At 35.1% G+C, this 21,432-nt stretch overlaps 1 protein-coding gene across 8 annotated transcripts in view; it reads right to left on the reverse strand.

Moving 5' to 3' along the window:
• Positions 1 to 21,432, reverse strand: part of mon2 (Mon2 homolog, regulator of endosome-to-Golgi trafficking) — a 272,572-nt gene that overhangs the window by 19,767 nt on the left and 231,373 nt on the right. The window lies entirely within an intron of this gene.

Genomic DNA, 21,432 nt, shown 5'->3' on the forward strand with positions numbered 1-21,432 from the left:
ACGTCCTCTTACTAAACAGTGTCATGATTAGAGTCCCAGTCGGAGAGATACAGGTTAACTGATAGGGGAGATGGGGGAGGAATAGGCTATGCCTTGTGTACTTTTCCATCTATTGGTTCTATCCTCTGTGCTGGTTCGAGGTTTCGTACGTACTAGCATTGAAGCTAGGAGAGTTGGTAGAATGTGAAGTCCTTGTGATGTCGAAAACAAAATTCAATTGGAACATCTTTTTAAATGTATGTTATTTACTTTATACCACAAAAAAAAAAAAAAACCATTACAAGAAGAAGATACCAAAGTGTCACAATTGCTGGGAAAAAGAAGTACAGTCTTAATTATGGATTAAAAATGCGTGATATGATTTCGAAGCTTTTATATTAAAAACTATAACTCTTCAAAGTAAACATGAAAACTAAAGTGTTGAAATCTAGCCTAAGAAGATGTGGGACCTGCCCCCTTTTCATGTAGAATGAAAGAGCATACCTAAATTAGTATGACTAGTCTTAACTAATTTTTGCCAAAACTGGGACTTATTCCCTGTTCATATTTAGTAATTCAATTAAGAGAGTCAGCAACTAGAATCATCATCATCATCATGATCTTCTTCTATCAAGATCTGGACCATTGGTCTGTCCCAGCTCCAATCTTAAAGCTGCTGACTCCACATCTTACACGGCCAATCTCTGACTTTTTCTTCCTCTAGGGATGTTTAAAATTTTCAAATTTGTTCTTTTATTAACAACTAGAATGAATTGAATATTTACATTAACTAGTGTTTTTCTATTTCATTGTGGTTTACTAGACAGAGCATAGAGTATTATAATGATGTTCCTAGAATAGCTTCTTTACAGGCTAAAGCAAAATGTCCTGGAATTGTTTCCGGTTTAGAATTTGCAGTAGTTCGCTAAATTAATAATCTTCCAAAAGGAAGAATTTTAAATTTCGTGTTTGATTGGAAATCCTAGCATTCCAGAGCTGTACCATGACAAAACTACGAATTCTGTAATTATTCACCATCTATATCCGTTTATTTCACTACGTCGAAATGAGAGGGCAATGATTTAATTGTGATTAGTGACAGTTTATGTATATAGCTACTTACTCAATCATTCAATCATAGTGTTCTGCCCAAGGGCAGGTATAGGTATCAAAAGTACAATGGTACTAGAAAATAAAACTAAAGTGAGTTTGCACAATTAATCCTGGTGGAGTTTATCTTTTGTCCAACATTTGTGAGCCACCAGCATAACTCAGTTGGCTAAGGCACCTGCTTGCCAATCCAGAGTTGTGCTCGGGGGCAAGTTCGATTTCTGCTTGGACTGATTATCTGGTTGGGCTTTTCCGAGGTTTTCCCCAACCATAAGGCAAATGTCAGATAATCTATGGCGAATCCTCAGCTCATCTCGCCAAATATAATCTTGCTCTCACGAATTCCATCGATGCTAAATAACTTCGTAATTGATACAGCGTTGTTAAATAACCAAGTAAAAATATATTTGTAAGAGAGATAATGAAAGAGATTTAGCAGGATGCATGATGGGACGTTTTCCGAATTTCCTGGCCAAGACCTCCAAAAGATGAATCATTATTCAGGTAAAGCTTCAGACTGGATATCAAGTTGAGTAGGCCTACCTATTTATTAAAAAAATCACATTTAGTAAACATTTGTAACCCTTTGTTGTACTGGTAACCTCATAAACATCATTTTAAATAATGTAATTATAGTCATTATACAGAATGTTTAAACATAGTGTAGAAATCTTAGTGGGGTGGTAGGGCAGGCCATTTGAGATAGGGATGCATGTTTGCTTAAGCCTCCTTTCAGAGCTACAGTATTATACAGTAAAAGTGCTAACCCCTGCAGGAAACAACAAACAAGGGATACTGTAGGTGAGAATTAGGTACAATTGGGTTGTTATAGTACGGTAGGCAATAGTGCTCTGCATGTGTCAACAGTAAGGGTAATACATTCACATCATCTCTCACCCTGAGTTACAGTCTGTGTTGATTGAATGTTCGTTCCTCCTTCAGGCCTATAAATAGTGGAGCTCAACACTGTGAGTTGATTACATATCATTTATCACGAAATGAGATACTTTAAATGTGTTTCAAAGAGAAAAAAAATTCGTTTTATACGAGGGTCATTTTGTAAGTCATGATAACTATATTATATCTTCCAAATAACTGAAAGTGTGGTTAGTTCAGTATATACGTTTGAAAACCTGATGTGCACTGTACGGAATGCCATCACCAGATTGCGTCTGTCTGCATTGGTGGCTAGTTGGCAGCACACGTATTGTATGTTTGATTGTGCTATCACGCCTTCATTATTACATGAAATAATCATCTCTGTAGAAGCTCTGGTTTTAAAGAACGTGCTTTCGTCAGTGACATAGGCCCTCAAAATCAGAAACTACAGAGACTTCAGAATTAATGTAGGTCAGACGTATATTTCAAATCCTGTTACATCTGAGCATAGAATCTGGGCTTTCTGTGATATACCGCATACACTGAAATTAATGAGGAATCATTTACTAGACACTGGATTTACTTTGGAAACCGGAGAAACTGTTAGGCCAGCAGTATTAGAAAAACTAATTCCTGATAACGAAAATACAGACTTACAATACTGTCATAAATTAACAATGAACCATCTACTAGTGACGGGAAGTGAACGACAAAATGTGAGAAAAGCTGCACAACTATTGTCTGGTAGTGTTGCAATGGCATCCTTCACAATTATCCAACAGAGAAACACGTAGCACAAGTCATTCATATTATAAATAATGATTTTGATGTTTTAAATTCCCGGACACCTGTCTATAAAACATGTTCAATGAAACGTGCTTATGATATGTGTATTGAGCAGCAGGACGATGTTTAGAAGAACTATCAAATTTGTGTTCTTCTTTAAAGTTGTGAATGAAACTAAATTGCTCCCATTCCAAACTGCTTTTATCTCCATAGAAAGCTTCAGAAGTCTCTATGCCAAAATAAAAAAAACCGGATTTTCATACACAATGACTGCTAAATTAAATCAAGATATCCTTGAGAGTTTATTTTCTCTATTAAGAGGCCTTGGAAAATTCTATGGCCATCCATCACCTGTGTCTTTCATTTCAAGACTGAAGTCAATTCTTATTGGTCGAAATGCATCAACAATTTTCTGCAGCACTCGTATAGAAGAACTGAACACAGACTGTCTTTCACTGAGCAGTGATATCATCACACTTGCAATCCCGGAAATTCCAGAATCAATTAGCGCAATGAATTCATAATGCAATTTTTTGACAGTCGCAATACCGAACAGCATGAGGTTTGTGAAGATGATTCGTTTCTGCAATCACTTGATGGTCTGCTGGAAGATTCAAGACTATGGGCGGAGTCAGCAATGTCAGTGAAAGCGAAGATGTGAGATGTATTGAGGTAAATAGTTCTGAAAAAATGAATTGATTGAAAATGCTAGCTGGTTATCTTTCGTACCGATTGAAAAAGAAATATATACTGCAAACAAACACTTCTATGGTGGAAAAACAAAAAACTGTGAAAGTAAGAAATCCGCTGGTCAAAGTGTGTTTCACAGAGATATCCTGTTGATTGGCTTCATGTAGTTTACAAATTTGAAAAATATTTTGAGGAGTACCATGGGGCTACACTAAACAAGTGCAAAAACTTAACACAAACACTTGCCAGTATACTAAAGGAAAAGTTTTCTAGTATAGATCCATTCGTTATTGAATGCTACTCCAGGACTCTGTCATTCATAAGAATGAAAGCTCTCAACAAACGCCGACAAGGGCAGAAAAGGAAATCATCTACAACTGGCCATAAAACAGCAAAGAATATGACGAAAATCACCAACTAATGGGAGTACAATAATGTAATATTTTCCTTAGTCATTCTATATTATTTTAATTTTAAAGGAATTAGCATTGTAACAATGTTCCACAACCTCTAAAGAGCCCACGATAAAGGAAAAATAGTTTGGGATCAAAATAATGTTTTTATGAGTGTCATAAATATCTTCAGTCACTGATTTCCATAGTAAAAGGCAAATTAAAAGTCCCAGTCTCGACAGCAGTTGACGTCACAAGTAGTGGGGGGAGGTTCTGATGGCCAGTACCGCCTATTCTATTTTTCTTGCTTGTAACAATGTTGCGCTCGCATGCTACTGGCGCTGGCAAAATGTCAGGAGATTTGAGCGCGACTCCATATTGTCTGTGGTCTTCCTTTCTTCCCTGGAGTATGTTTTACAAATTTAAAGTCGCACACAAACTCTCTCTCTAACCACTGATCATTATTTTTCAAGAACCTATCAAACCATTCTATTTGAATCATCGATTCTCTGAAACAATTCACCACAAAATCGAAAAACATGTATCTGTAATAATTTCACCTGACAGAGGAGTTTTCTATATCAATTTTTAATATAACAAATCGAAACAGAGCTTATTTCTAACTGACGCCTGCTTTTCTCTTTCTGCAAAATCTGAAGTAATTCCCTCTGTGAACAATAGTATTTCATAAAAAAAAAAAAAAAAAAATGTAACCCTTGAGGTTTTACAAATATGTCTATATACTGCAACAAATTAAGTCAAATTAAACCTGTTTTCCTTTGTGGAGTAATAATGAATTAATATTGAAATTACTCGTATTTTAGTACCTATGTTAATATGTCAGTATGCAAACAAATGCATTTCATTAAATTTTATCAAATGGGGTAAATATGGGCCAATTTTTCATTTAAAATCATGAAGTGCACTTTTAAGGTCAAAAAGTAAAATCAATTAAATAAATAATACCAGGCAATGTCGGGTCATTTTTGCAGGTCTGTATAAAATAAGGTTACCAGAATTTTTTCACAATTTCCGCAGACAGATATCGACATGTAAAAATACGAATAATTTCAAGGCAAAAATTGTTCCGGGGGTGGGTATCGATCCCAGGACCTCTGGTTGAACGTACCAGCGCTCTGCCAACTGAGCTACCCGGGAACTCCACCCACTACCGTCTCAACTTTTCCCTTTATATCCACACAACTCGCGTGGCCTGACGAAATGCCAGAGACCCACATCGAGTGCACATAGACATATAACAGACAAATACATGGAATTTCAAAAAGAAATATGGAGAAAAATAAAAATGATACTGAAAAATTGTCAGTGGATAACGCATTAACCCGTCTTCACAGCAGGAAGGTTAAATGTGCAATTCTTATAATATCCAATATAAATCTCAGTTACAGAGAAGTTTAATAAAAGTCCAATGACTACACTGGAAACTGTGGCATTATTTGTAATTTTTTCAACTGCTGACATATGACTACAGTCATAACAATATTTATATTTTCTGCTTCAAGGATTTCACGGATTTCAATACAATTTTAAGGGAAGCCATTCACTGAGGTATGTACCACATATGCAAAGTCTCAGCAAAATTGGAAACAGTGGGTGACATGGTGCGAATGAATTGACGTGGAATGACCCTTGTTCCTCTAGGTAAGGTGGTGCAATCACAAGAAGATGCAATATTAGGCAACAGTAATGCAACACATCAACAAACAAACATTGTGAATGCACATTAACTGATATTCAATGGAATACATTAACTTCCCACTCTGCTAAGTACAAAAATTTCAGACATAAAAGGGTGGTGTAATTTATGTTGCCGGTACTGTATTTGCAGTTTAAAAGGGTGGTGTAATTTATGTTGCCGGTACTGTATTTGCAGTCTGTAATTTCTTCAATCTGTCAATTCAATTTGGTACTTTCTGACATTCCTGTGCCCAATGACCTCGATTCTTGCAAAAGACGCAGAATGTCGGAGTAGCAGCGGTGGGTATATATTCACCAAACTCGACTGATGACGAATCGCCTCGTATCCTTTTGGTACTGATAGCATCCTCCACTTCTTCATCCAGGAATGAGCCACCCTAACAGTTTTGGAGTTAACCCCTTACCGCATTCTGGGACAGATATGGCACATACCGGTTTTATATTAATTTAATTTATAATATAAGCATATAATATTTCAAATTGCCTACTGGGACAAATATGGTACATGGTCAAGAATTGGAATGTATCATATGTGACATCAGTTGAGAAAGAAAGAACTACTTAAGTTATTTGAATATTAAACCGGTGTGTGCAAGACTGTCCCATGCGGTAAGGGGTTAACACTCCTCCATAGCAGTCTATATCCTCTCCTAAAGCCTTAAGTGTTTGAATATGGCGATGATATTCCAAGTATAGAGAATTCAGTGCATCTGGATTTTCTGACTGGGATGACTTCAAGTTGTCCAAATGGGACTGAATAATACGATTTTTTTTTGCCATATTTTGCTTCGAGTATCCCCTTTACTTGTTCATAGGTGTCTCTGGTGATAGCTATACCATCAACTAAGTTTTAAGTTCCCCCTCTAAATATTCGCGTAAGAACACGTGTTTATTAATCACGGACACTGACAGGTTTAAGTCTATAGAGGTCTCAGACTCTCCCCAAAATCTTGGCCAGGTTTCTATATCACCACTGAAAGGGTCGAGTCTGACAGTAGGTTCTGAATGATGACAGGTGATCTTCCGAATGCTGAATTGCTTGCTTTGCTTTATCCAACAGTACATTTTGTCATCTAACAGATCTTGGATAGAATTAAGTTTTGCGAGCATGATAATACTCAATGTCGTCACTAGTGATGGAATCACTGAATTCATTTATTACAGATATAAAACGTGTTTACGTGGTATGTTCAAATTTTCGTTTCCTCGTGAGTTCTCAAGTAGCTGAAGTGTATACATTATTCAGTGATTGGCAAAACTGTTATCATATATCATGCAACAATAGTTACAATGGCTTCTAAACGTAATTAAAATTATATGCAGTATAGTTTGTAGATTAATAAGACATGCATATAAGGTACCTATCTTAGTGCAAAATTCACCAGTATTTTGTAATTCAGCACTTTCAAAATAAAGATAAGCAACTGAGTGCGACTTATTTGGTGTGTTGCAAACTGGCAAATGTGCTGGGCCTGTAGTACTAATGATGAAATCACAGCGTCTAACACAAATGTGCTGTGTGATGTTGGGTAAATGGCTTGCTTCTTACCAAGTGTTCGGCACCAGAATTATGTTGGGTAACACACCATTTACTCACAACTAGTTCCGGTCTAACATACTGCCAACTTTATTAATCAAAAATATAATATTAAATCATAAAATGGACAACATATGCTGTGACCTGTTTCAATCTCCAACCTCCTATGTGACAGTACAAAGAATAATATTTGAGGAGGAAGGAATAAGTAATTAAATATCAATAGGCCTTACTTACTTACAAATGGCTTTTAAGGAACCTGTCCTCACATAAGCTCACCATTGGTCCCTATCCTGAGCAAGATTAATCCAGTCCCTACCATCATACCCCAACTCCCTCAAATCCATTTTAATATTATCCTCTCGTCTACGTCTCAGCTTCTGCAAAGGTCCTTTTCCCTGAGGCCTTACAACTAACACTCCATATGTATTTCTGGATTTGCCCATACATGCTTCATGCACTGCCCATCTCAAATGTCTGGAATTAATGTTCCTAATTTTAGGTGAAGAGAACAATGTGTGCAGTTCTGTGTTGTGTAACTTCCTACATTCTCCTGGAACATCATCCCTCTTAGCCCCAATTATTTTCCTAAGCGCCTTATTCTCAAACATACTTAACTTTTGTTCCTCTCTCTAAGTGAGAGTCAAAGTTTCACAACCATACAGAACAATCAGTAATATAACTGTGTTATAAATTCTAACTTTCAAAATTTTTGAAAGCAGACTGGATGACAAAATCTTCTCAATCGAATAATAGCAGGCATTTCCCATATTTTTCCGCATTTAATGTCCTCTCGAGTGTCATTTATATTTGTTACTGTTGCTCCATGATATTTGAACTTTTCAACCTTTCCAAAGTATAAATTTCCAATTTATATATTTCTATTTCCTACTATGTTCTGATCATGAGACAATCATATACTTTGTCTTTTTGGGATTTACTTCCAAACCTATCTCATTACTTGCTTCAAGTAAAATTCCCATAAACAAGCAGCTGATGTAACCCGTTCAAATCTAAGCCCTCTCTGTTTTCCAGGACTTTCCTAATGGCATATTCTAGAGCAAAGTTAAAAAGTAAAGGTGATAGTGCATCTCCATGCTTTAGTCTGCAGTGAATTGGAAAAGCATCAGACAGAAACTAGCCTGGAACTATATGCTGTATGTTTCACTGAGACATATTTTAATTAATCAAACTAGTTTTTTAGGAATACCAAATTCAATAAAACTATTATATAAAACGTCTCTCTTAACCAAGACATATACCTTTTTGAAATCTATGAAAACTAATTTACTGTGCCCTTATACTGCCATATTAGATAATTTGGTAGCAAACTTTAGTGAATATTATGGACATCAATGACATAATCGAGAATCAGTGTAGGCCTCTTGATATTTAATTAATTTTTTCTTCCTCCTGAAAGTTATGCTCTGTACTGTCACATAGGATTTTTCATAAAATCAATGACAATATGAATATAGGATATGTTGGTTACATACATGTGTAGTAATATGTAAAACATGTAAGTCTTTGATGAATTTCCTACTTAGTAGTTTCTGAAGATATTACGTAGTCTTCTCCTTAGGGGTAAACAGATTTGTTTTGGCCTTGTGTAATAGATATTTCAGTGGTTTCCCAAAGCTTTGACATTCTTGGGGCTTGTACTTTGTTAGAAGAAGAGATAGTGTTGTATTATCCATTCTCGAAATGTGTTGGAGCCAACTGTTTTGTATTTTTAATTTTGTGTTCTGCAGACTTTCTTAATTCCTCTAATATTTTGTTTTGCTATGATCCAATAGTGTACATATGCTACAGTTGTTTGCAAAAATTTAATTTCAATTTAGTATACTGTTCCCTTGCTTTGCTGCCAGTCCAAATTTTACTTCACATGTAATAGTTTAAAAAATAAGCAATAACATGGCAGTGTATACGCTACAAGAATACATAATTAAAAATCAAGGTACAGTTTACACAGGACGAATAGAATGAATAGTGTATGCACTCCTATGTTCTCTCATTGTCGGTGGCGGACCTGAGAACTAGTGGCGCTTCGATCGCTAAAGTCCATCGTTTGTCTGAGGTCAGACACCTCGAAAATATAATTTCTCGCGCGTTTAATGGTGAAAGTTGTTAGGGGTTGTTAGTATGCTTTGTTGTTTGGGTTTGTGTAGAAGTCTTCAATTTGTTGTGCTTTGAATTAACCAGTGACAAAAGAATATTGTGTGGTGGTTTACAAAATAATTGCAAAAATGCCATACTGTTTTGCTCCGGGTTGTAGATCGGGATACGGTAGAAATAGTGACAAAAGACATTATTACGTAACAAGGCAGTTAAGAAGTCTGTAGAAACTTGTATAAAAGAAAAAATTGTTCTTTGTGAAGAAATGCATGGTCAAGGCTGGGAAAATGCTGTGCCCGAGTTGGTAAATACCACTCCTGCCGTGTTGACAGATTTTTAGTGTATCATGTGGCAGATTATGTAGTAAATCATTCCCCTAAGTTTATTGCGTGTACCCTCTGTGTCCATTCCTTTCGACAGAAAAGTAATGTGTCTAAACATTGTGCAGCTCTCACCCAAATCAAGGACTATGGATCTGGTAGGAACGTCAGTTTTTTAACCCATTCCTCCCAAGCTTCTTCAAACAGAAATGAAAATTAAAGAAAAGATTAGCTCAGCAAGTGCAGTGTGGGGTGATATCTTCTATGACTGTCTTGACACTATTGATGCTCTTACGATCCAGTCTTCGGGAGCAGGTTGTTGCAGAGAACACATCATGGATATTATTCCTAAATTTGTTTACCATTACTTAAAGTGCCAATTCTTCTTCAGGACAAAGAAAATCCGAAGACAATTACAAGCTCGTAAATCTGCCAAGTCATCTCGCAAACTCTCGAAGGTAGCAGGCAACTAATCATTCATATAGTGAGTAATTTAATTAATTTATAAGCATGTAAAATATCTTTCAGCTCTGGTTTTATTTAACATTTTGTAGAGTTTTCTGTCCCTGAATTCGCAACTTGTTAAATACTGAACTTATCGCTTTCATAGCGTTTCAGATCCCATTGTATTTTCTGTTACGAACGTTCATAATAGTATTAACTGAGAGAAGGCTATTAATTATGAATAAGGGACTATGCAGGTATTCCTAAAGTTACGAATAGACGGGTTAAATGGTAGAAATTTGCTTTTAAAAAGGACTACGTTTAGCGTAACAAGAACTGTGAACTTCCTCCAAGTCACAATCCTAGCGATAGAAGTGCCGCGTCGCGGCGGACCAGTGTAAACTCGCTGAGTGCGTACACTATTCCTTCTATTCGTCCTGGTTTACATATCCCATTTAAAATATTTTGGAAAGACTATCTGAATAGAGTATATATATATATTTTTTTTTTTTTTTGTTTTTTTGAGGATTTATTATTAATGGTATTAGTAGATTAATTGCATGGTATGAATTCTGAATGACTTTCATATTTGTTGATGGAAAGTTCTCTGTCGATATTATGAGAGGCTATCAGAAATTTTCAGGACTGACTTTCTATCTATCTAGAACTCGTTTAACAATGTGTACAAATCTTGCAGTACCCAATATTCTAGTTTTTGAAAATTAATTTTAAACATTCTCTCCAATTTTCTCTGTTAACCCACTGTCCTTCCTCCCATCTTCTTTCCCTCATTATTATTTTAATTCCATGAATCCATGTAGTATTAGGACTGACTTTATGAAACATATTAGGCTTACCCTACTTAGAATTGGCCTCCATGCCCTCCATAGTTCTCTTGTAACTTTATGCAACACCACTGCTTCTGCCATACTTCAAATGTTCCCTGGAAATTTTTTTCTTTAGTGTGCCAAACATCATTGCAATTCGGTAACGATCTCTTTTATGGCCTAGAAATGTCGACCCTTGAAGTTCAGTATCATTTTTGGGAATAAAAAGAATTCACAAGTGCCTAAATCTAGCAACTACAGAGAATGTGAAATAACTAGCATATTGTTGACTGCTAAAACTATGCGAGCAGCATTTTCGTGGTGAAGTTGTCAGTTGTGGCTGTGCCAAATGACCACTTTCTCAGTTTGCGCTGATGCACGGCTGTCCTGCATCATCACCAAAAGCCTGATGAATCGAGAATCCCAGCAGCCAATTTTCTCAGTCTGACACAAAACTTGGTGCACGATTGTCTGTCATCAGACAATAGTCTGAATACATAGTCACAAAAATGCATGTTGCACAAGTCACATCATCTCTGTGGTCCATTGGTATAATGACTCAGAAAGAATGCAGAAACTGCATATCTCTCAAAGTTGCTGAGCAAACAATACTGTCTGGAAAATTTCCAATAACACCTCGTAGTAATGAGTTTCTAGGAGAAAAATGTAAACTCTCGGATTATGTAACAAATTAATATTTTAATAATTATTTCTACAATCAACTAATATATTTAACGGGAAAAACTAATATTACTAACCAAGGAACAACTGTTTCAATATATGGCATAATACAAAATTTAAATAATGGAACCAATACTAAAAAGACATTGAAGTAAAACGTGAATTATACTATACACTGAAAGAAAAAAATTTAAATAAGTCTGCTGCTTTTCCCTCTTGTCTCTATTCACTGTCTGGATCTCATACATAAGGAGAGAGTCAAACATAAGTTACCAGCATTGTTACTGAGTCGTGAGGTTCTTACCAGGCTACTCATATGCAGGGGACGAGGCAGGATGATCCAGGCTCTGGACCTCTGGGGCGTATCAGGCTACGGGACCTGGCTCTATCAGGGGCTGAGGGATGACCCACCTGTCAGCATCGGATTAACAAATGCATCCAGGTCTCCTGTCAGACTTGTGCAATCATTGCATAAATAAGATGCACAAAGGAACAAAAAGCATGCCTGGGTCCAGTCCTTAAGGGCCGTGGGGTTGCAGTGCATTTGGTCTTCATTGTTTAAGCCTCACATGGTTAGATATTGGCCTACAGTACTCTAATGCATTTTCCTCACAGGTATATCTTCAGGAGTTCGTTTTGAGCATGCTTCACACGCCTCTTCTTGAAATGGAACCTGTTCTGGACACTTACTAAATAATTCAAGAATGCACTGTTTTGATAGTTGTGTAGCTTCAAGCACTGTCAAAACTTTCGCCAACACAACTTGTCCAATTTCAGTATATAGACTATGTATCTCAATAGAGTTCAGAGAACTGACTGCTAAGTGAGACTGACAATTTTAAGTGCCAGCAGAATTGTGGCACCAATTTAGTGCAACAGGTGATAAGGCTTAAAGTTACAAGATGCCAGGAAAACCCAATGCACCGTCTGCAACATGACAACCTCACAGCTTGATAAGATTGTTAGTAACTTAAGTTTGACTCACTCTATATAATACATATTATATTTACGACAGACCTACTAAATAAGAAATCAGACAGACAAGAATTTGGTTGGCTGTTTTTGCAAAGAACTTCTGTAAAATGTATTTATCTTACTTTATACAAGGCATAAAATTAAACAAGAGTAATTTATTTCATAGCTGCCACACAAATCTCACATCTGCAGATAAGCAGCAATGTCACAAAAGTTTTAAGTGAAAAATATGTAGGAAATTAATTAAATTGATTTTGGCCGATACAGAATACACAACAACATGAGTGACTTAACAAACTTCAAACTTGGGAATAAATGTGTAATAATTATATGTATGCCAAAAAGACATTTTTAATAAACGTGTTAAAGAAGATATAACAACCTACATAGCAGTCCCAAAGCGAATCCTCAGTCTGTTCTCATTAACTACCATCTCGATATCACCAATCACATTGACAATGAATAGCTAGGAATCAAACAATGTAATACAGTATGGATATTCAATTCCTTAATTTTATTATATAGATATTTTCAGAAGAGAGTTACATTTTAAAATTGTCATACCTTAAAAAAGACATTTACAAAAAAATGCATTTGTAAAGTATTGGGGTTTGTTTCTATTCCAAAATTCTTCGGTTTTCACTGTTATGTAGTAGCAAGTTTGTTGATAAATATTCTCACTTACTGAATTTTACCAGTACTTAATAATTACTGTGCTGTTATAAGATGGTTTCGGCTTTGCAAGTTTGTATAGGCCATTCATGATGCAGAAAGCATCTTCATGCAAGATGGTTCACTTTCCTATATTTATACACTGGAATAGAGTTGTTAGTTAACACGTTTGGCACTCATATCCCTAGTCACCATGTTCACCAGATGTAAATTGGGTAAATTGTTAGCTTTGTGGCTACATCGAAGAAAATGGTTTTTGAAGTCATCCTATGACTATTGAGGAGTTAAAAAATTAAGTTCCAAAAGAAGTGCAAATATTCGACCAGATCTACTGGAAAATTTTGTCCACAATATACAAGATGCCTGTGATTGAGGTTCTGGCTGATATGTACAGCTCACTTGATGATATGCGTCAGAGAAGAACACTTGTTTGCATGCATTTGAAGTCTGATTAGTGTAATATGTAGCTAACCGGCGTCGTATGCAATGGATGGGGAAAGGAACTGGCCACCCTACCTCATTATCTCCTGGTCTAGTTACCTCATAAGTGGTGCCTCATTGACATCACTTGAGACGTTCAGACCTATCTTCGGACAGTTGACTAATCAACAACAATATACAAGAAACATTTTATTTTTAAAGAGTAATGTGATGAATATATTCAACATTATATAAAATGAATTCAATGCTACTGAAATAAAAACACAAATCTGTTTCTATTCTGTGTACATTTCAATTTCGAGAAAAGGTATGGCAAATTCGAAATGTAATCTTCTTTCGAGTAACCTTGTATGTTTAATTTCTTATGATTAATTAAAATAACTTCATAAATCTTACAAAACTTATGACAGTGCTGCAAATCATTCAACATTCTTTCCCGCTGTATGTGATATCTTTATATACATGTAACATAGGGTAGATTATCTTGGAATCCAGATTATCAAGTGTTTTATGAGTCAAAGATGCATGAATTATGTAAAGAACTGATGAACTCAATAAACTTAGCATCTTATGCTGTATGCCAGTAATTTATGAAGAGACAATACAGTATCGTATTCTTTGTGTCGAACTACAGCAATTCTCTTGTTTGACTTATTTCTCGTGATACTGCTACAATATGAAGTTCAACCATCTGCTACTTTAATGTACAAATAATATGGATATGGTGAACATTTCAAACAACAATATCGAACCTAAATAACTTGACATCTGTATTGTTAATTGAAATGGTCAATGTGTTTGTACTGAAATTCTGTTATGTATAAAATTCATTTCAATATTTAACACAAGCAAATAACATCACAAATACAAAAGATAAAATAACTTATACACAATTTTACTAATATTATACAAACAGTATTTTGTAACTACGTGAGTAATCTGTACAAAATAGTGCAAAATATTCGCAATTTAATATTACTGTAAAGTTCTCAAATTAAGAAAATTTGGATTTCAAGGTATGCTGTTCTAGCACATGTGATAGTATCACTTCCATTGAATATTTATGTAGTGACATTACATTTTAACACTCCATTCATTCATTTGTTCACATTGTCCCAATGGAGGAAATTACAATACAGACAATTGAATAGGCCTACTGAAATGAAAAATATTAAACAGAGGTACACTGGACACAAAAATTTTTATTTAAAATATTTATTTAAATGTAGTATTGTGGAGTCCAATGAGGCTTAAATTATGAGAATAAGATCTCACTAGCCAAAATAATAATTTCAAAATGCTCTCTTTAATAGTTACATGAAGATTAATGACATTTGAAATTAAAATAAGCATTTTGATGCTGAAGTAATAATACAATGAAATATTTTATAAAGATGAGACACAATTTACCAATAGCTATTTTATGAAATATGATTTATTGAGAAATAGAAAGAAAAATGTAAACAAAGAACCAACACACAAGTTTATGAAAGAACATATTCATGACATTTTTACCCGAGAAACAGCTGAGTAATATTATACACACACCTATGAAAATTATTCTTACTATCACAGTTTCTCTTTTAAGTTTCATATTTTTAACTTGTGGAGTACGTTTTGGACTAATGTAGTAAGAAATGAATCATTATATTTTGTTACAATGTTTCCGTTAAATTATTTCCACTTCTTGAATGCTAAGCTAGGCTACTATTTCTCCCACAAAAAAGGTACCGGTAATACATGAGCTATTTTACACGTACTAATAAAATTACAACATCAACACACAAAAATAAAACTCAATTAAGTGAAAGTAGGAAAATTTTTATAAACTTCATGTTACTCACTTCTAACTTCTTGCATTAGCATCACTGTGGAATCTTGCTCTAGTGCATAATCTTTCAGTTTCTCAATCTCAGTTACTTAAATCTAACTTGTCAGGCATTTCCACTTAAATAATCGACGAGTCACTCTTTCAGAGTAAATTAGACAACAATTGATTATGTTGAGAAATACATACAACTTTAGGAGAATAATGGAAAAGGGGAATTGTTTCTTATATACAAAGTAAACAGAGGACATGGGAAGTGTTTTATTATGCACGTACTTCACTAATGTTTCCACATGTCAAGTCCAAACGCAGTTTTCAACTGCTATTACATTATCTATCATTTCAAAATAGCGTTCAGTGATGCAAATAATACATTTTGTGCATCAACAGGGTGCCACAAAACATGGCTTATATCTCACTATGCCCCTACTAGACCTCAGGGCCACTAACATTAAACTGTTGAGCAATTTTAATACATATCTATTATGTAACATGACATTCCCTTTGTAAATTGGGAATACAATCCTGAAGAATATATTCCAGAGCACAGCAAAAATATCTCAGAAATGCTTTTTTGTCAAAAGGCAATTCAAAATATTTCCTTAATAAGAAGTGCCAAGAGGATGACATTAAATTCATAATATAAAGACATTTTATGTTCATTTTCCAGATGACAAATAATAGGAAATATAACTGTCACAAACAATTTTTTATTTAGTAAAAAATACAAATTTACAGATAAATGAAAATTTGTTGTGTAGAAGTGATATTAAAAATGCATCTTTGTAGAAATTTATGACAATCTCTACTCCATATTCTCTGTTTAAATCAAATAACTGGTCAAATATGAAGTTCCTATTATGTGCTAGAAGTCTGGGTTCTTCACCAATGGAGAATTCATGGAATTATGACGTGGAAGAAGGAAGTATCTCCTGAAAACCAGCTTGCATCAACAATTCTTTTTACCACAAATTCGGTGTCTGTGGCCGAGAATTTAATCGTGATTACCTGAACAGGACACACACATTGGAAATTGCGTTGCCACGATGATGACGACAACGATTGTTTGTATTTCAAGGCACATTTTCATAATAGGATAATTGCAATTCGATAAAATATTTCAGTGCTTCAATACCATAACCCACAACTTTTAAAAACCGTTCTTGTCTAATATATTGGACTAGTAATAATCATTCCTGTCAGAGCCAGATGTGTTTACTCTTCTATGGTGACATGGCAACTATGAGAACTTTATTCTATGTGCTACTCTACATCAACATGGCAAACAAAGCAGGATCAACATTAATGTTAGAAGAAGAAGAAATTAATGATAGTGATTATGAGACAAATTATAATATGAAATCTTCACGTAACTATGAAACTGAACATATCAATGGCTGAGAAGCAGACTGGTCTAAGTCCAACTTTTTATAAGAAAGAAATCTGTGTTTCATTGTGTTCCAGTTCTTGTCTGCATATATGAATCGAACAAAATTGTAAATATTCCTCTACATAGGGTTGTTATGAAGCTATTCCAAATTGTTTCATGAAGCTTTGAATGTCAGGAGCGTAAAATAGCTCTCCTGGAAAAAAAAAAAAAAAAAAAAAAAAAAAAAAAAAAAAAAAAAAAAAAAAAAAAAAAAGTAAGCAGTCAGAGCGTGGTGCAGACCACACCACCTCATTCTAGTGCCGAGGTCATGGAAAGCATGGGGCTCTACCTCCATGCCCCCCAAGTGCCTTCATGGTATGTTACGGGGATTTAAAAAAAAAAAAAATGGACTTGGAACAGTCTGGTTCTGGGCAATCGATATTATAACAAAATTACGTAACAATTTTCAGGCTTAGCAAATAGCTTTATAAATTTCAATTGGTTACACAAGTCAGGCACTAAATAATTTTCATTATACAACGTAACTGTTTTTATAAATTTATAATATCTGATTTTGAATTAGGTAGTTAGTGGTTCTGCTGTCAATAGAAATTGGTATTGTTTAGCCACAGGTACAAATATGCTTATGTGTTTTTTTTAAATAATTTCAAGCATTTTGTTGGTTAGGAGAGTCTGGTTCTGAATTGGTTACAGATAAAAGCAGCATGGACCTTTAATTGAAGCTGAAAATCTCACTCTGCCTGATCCTATACATCAGCGGTCATCAAAACACTGCACGCTTGGACTAGCAGACAAGACACAGCCCTAGCGTGCAATCATCACTGCTGGCGGGTATGCTGGTTCTCTATCCCTTGTGCACTACAGAGCAAAGTTCCTTACCCTCTACCCAATGCAGCAAGTGCTGACGACCATTACTACACATGAGCAACCTCACCACCCACAGAGAAGGCAAGCTGTGGCTGTCCGTTGCTATGTGATATCCTGATGTCCATGAGAAGTTAACGGAATTCCTTTCAGTTTTTATGACATAAGCTGGTCTTTAAAAATGTTCAGAGTGGCGCACAAAATGTCATACCATTTCTTCTACACATAACACATATTTATTTATATTAAAATAGTACAAAAACGGTACAAAATTAATCATTAGAGACTGGAAAATGTTTCCTAAGGAATAACATGTTCAATATGAGCGCCACTTTTCCTCAAGTAGACAAGTTGAAGTAAAAGATATTAAGAAAAGGTAAAGTAAAAATGATGTATCTTGGCATAGTAAGAGAAAAGTGTGCCTTATAGGTGAGAATGGTGAAGACAAGGTAGTGTGCAAGATGTTCTTTCAAGGAACTTTATCAGTGCGTGATGGTAGTATAGCCAATGTGCTTAAGAGGAGACAGAAGAATGGTACACTGAACAGTGACAAAAGAGGCACATAACAAAACAAATCCATAGGCAAAGAGAAGACTTATGGATTTACTGAAAAGTTTCCCACAACATACGAGAGCCAGCTCACATAAATATTTATTGCTGTACAAGAGAGAATGTAATCTCAATGGTTTCATTGTACAGTATGGTCTCAGTACAGTGGACTTCAGTTTAGCACTCTTTTTAGTTTTACGTACATATTTTAAATCCCGTACATTATAATGCAAAGATATTTCATTTTTATGTTATCATTAGTTTTGATCAAGCTGATAATATATATATTTCTAATTTTTACATCCTCATTTTATCTATTGTTAGTTACGATTTTATGCATTGTGTACCTACCTCTTTTTATTTTGAACATGTTGACTGGATATGTAGTCGTCGTCGTCCTCATCATCATCATCATCATCATCATCATCATCATCATCATCATCACCATCACCATCACCATCACCATCACCATCACCATCATCATCATCATCATCATCATCATCATCATCATCATCATCATCAGACGTTTCCACTCAGTTTTGGGTCGTCTCAGAACACACACAGCCTCTTCCACAAAGTGCTGTCTTTTCATAATTCCTCCTCTTGGATATGTAGTACTGTATGTAAAGTATAGCATCTTGCTTGCATATGATCTTTGTCCTACGTTGTTCCTAGGAAGAATGTTGGATTCTCATGTCATTGGGTGAACCCCAATAGTATGTAAAAGATAAATGATTGAAAAAAACAAACAAAACTACAGTTAAGAACTATTCGTACTTCAAATTTTGTTTATTGTACTGTGGAACCATGTGTAGGCCTACATTGCTTATTGTATATAGAACTTTTTTTAACTTTAATTTCTTTGTGTTGTAATTTTAAAACTGAGTGATATGTATATTCTCTGTAATTTTGGATAGGTGTAGTGGGTTTCACGAGTTCGTTAAATCTTACATGGACTTTAAATACAGTTGCAAACTATGCATTATCTAATGTAAAACCAACGTGACTTTGCTAGAATGAAACTTCTTTTTTTCATTATAATGTACTTTTCAAAATATAATATAAATAATATTATTTTCCGAAGTACGTTATACTGAGATTTCACTATACATGTCCCAGCATATTTTCGATACTAGATTGAGACTCAATTTCAGTTTTAAACAACCAAAAAAGGTCATACTTTAACCGGGAACGGAAACGACGAGAACGAGAATGGAAGAACTATTGAAACAGATATATTTAAATGTGATCATTCACAATTAACAAGAAGCTTGCCGGAGCCCGGGAACAGAAACGTGAAAGCTGGCGAAGTTTCAACAACTTTGCTGTTCTCAGTTCTGATCACAGCCTACTAGATTCTTTCTGTTGTAATCCTAAAGTTATTTGATCGTCGTATATTTTGTAACAAGGAGGCCGTGACATTATTTATTCATCCACAGTTTCTAACTAACCCAGAAATTCAGTAGAATCACTTTCAATATATTCTATGTGAATATGTGATCAGACTGATGCAAGTAAATTGAATTTTTGGAACAACTGGATAATACCCATGGCATAGCAATGTCGATAGTCGACGCTACTCGCTGGCCACTAGTCACCAGGCCGTACCGAGCCGTGTCAAACAAAAGACAATCGAAATGGTGGTAGTAAAATTCGCGACTATATTCTTAAATAATTCACTCCATTAGTCAAGTGCAAGGTTTTATGTAGTACAACGGCAGTTTTTTGAATGCATTAAAAAATGTAGACGTAGTAAGATCTTAAAGCAGGTTATCAGAAGGAAATGAACAGTAAAAAAGGTGTGTTTCACAGAATATCATTAAAATGACGGAAAGTAAATTTCTGGTTAATGTTCGCCAAAGCGTAAAGTACGTAATTATGACCGCGTTGCTGTTTAATTTCTGGCCTAGAGAAAAATACCTAGCCTTTTACGGAGAAAAAAAAAAAAAAAAAAAAAAAATAGGGGCCATGAAATTATTCACCACTTTCATTAGAGGCTTATTATTGTTTATCAATATTACGAATCAAAAACTGTCATATAATTTTAACTACTACATGGACGAATGAAATCAAATTTTATGTCAAAATTGAAAAGTTTCGTCAAATACGTCAAAATCATAACATTTATATTACATAATATGTAAATGAACTTCATGTTAAAATCTCCTGTCACTTCCCTATCCCTAACCTAACCCAACCTAACCTTCTCCCATTCCTCGACCTCATATCATTTATCACGTGTGGCTCGCGACAGGATCATATTACCTGTCTGCGCATGCGCGGACTTGACTAATAAAAACCTGAACTAACCAAACCTAACCTTCGTATATGCAAGGTTTGTAACCGGAGCAAAAAGGGATCTCAATCATTTAATCTGCAATGTACACGCAAATATAAATTCAAGTAAGGATCACGCTCCCACTGCATGAGAGATCCGCGAATGAGCTACAGCAAAATTGTTTCTGTCATGAGCCTCTCATCTAAGCCAGTAGTCATAATTTACTCGCAATATTTACGAAAATACACATTGTCAGTAACAGTGGTGCTATCTCTCAATAATGTTCAGAACGAAGGAGGTAGACAGAGAGAAAAAAAAGAAATACAGCAAAACTGTTTTGTCTCAAGACTCTCATCTAAGCCACGTAATAACTCACGTAATCTACTTGCAATATATTTGCGCAAATACACCTTGTAGCTAACAGTGGTGCTATCTCTCAGTAATGTTCAGAACGAAGGTGGCAGAGAGAGAGAAAAAAAAAAACAAATTTCTCCCTCCAGCTACGCCACACACCAACGTCATGTTCTTATGTTGGCGAAATTGTGTATTTAGTTAAATTTGGTGGTAAACATAACGGCATGGTTCAAAGCGACCGTGGTAATTCTCCTGTTTAGCGGAATTTTTAAATGTTCTGTTTCATCAATTTTGAACTTGGTTAACCTGTGTTTATGTTGGCTACCTTGTACTCATGAGAGAATGTCACTGGTCAATTATACACAAATAACAACAGAATGCATAATATGGACTTCATATATTGTTAGTGACATACATACCGATATGCATAATCGCTCTCATTCCCAGTTCATTTTTAATAAAAAATCTTCACCTTCACTTTCTGTGGTCTACTCATTCCTGTTCTGGTTATCATTCCTGGTTTATTGTGGACCAGCCTTTAGACCCGTGACGAATTTCAAGCAAAGATAACTAGTTTATCAAATGGTTGTAAAAAAATTAAC

This window comes from Periplaneta americana, chromosome 10 (assembly GCF_040183065.1).
Source record: "Periplaneta americana isolate PAMFEO1 chromosome 10, P.americana_PAMFEO1_priV1, whole genome shotgun sequence".
Taxonomy (NCBI): domain Eukaryota; kingdom Metazoa; phylum Arthropoda; class Insecta; order Blattodea; family Blattidae; genus Periplaneta; species Periplaneta americana.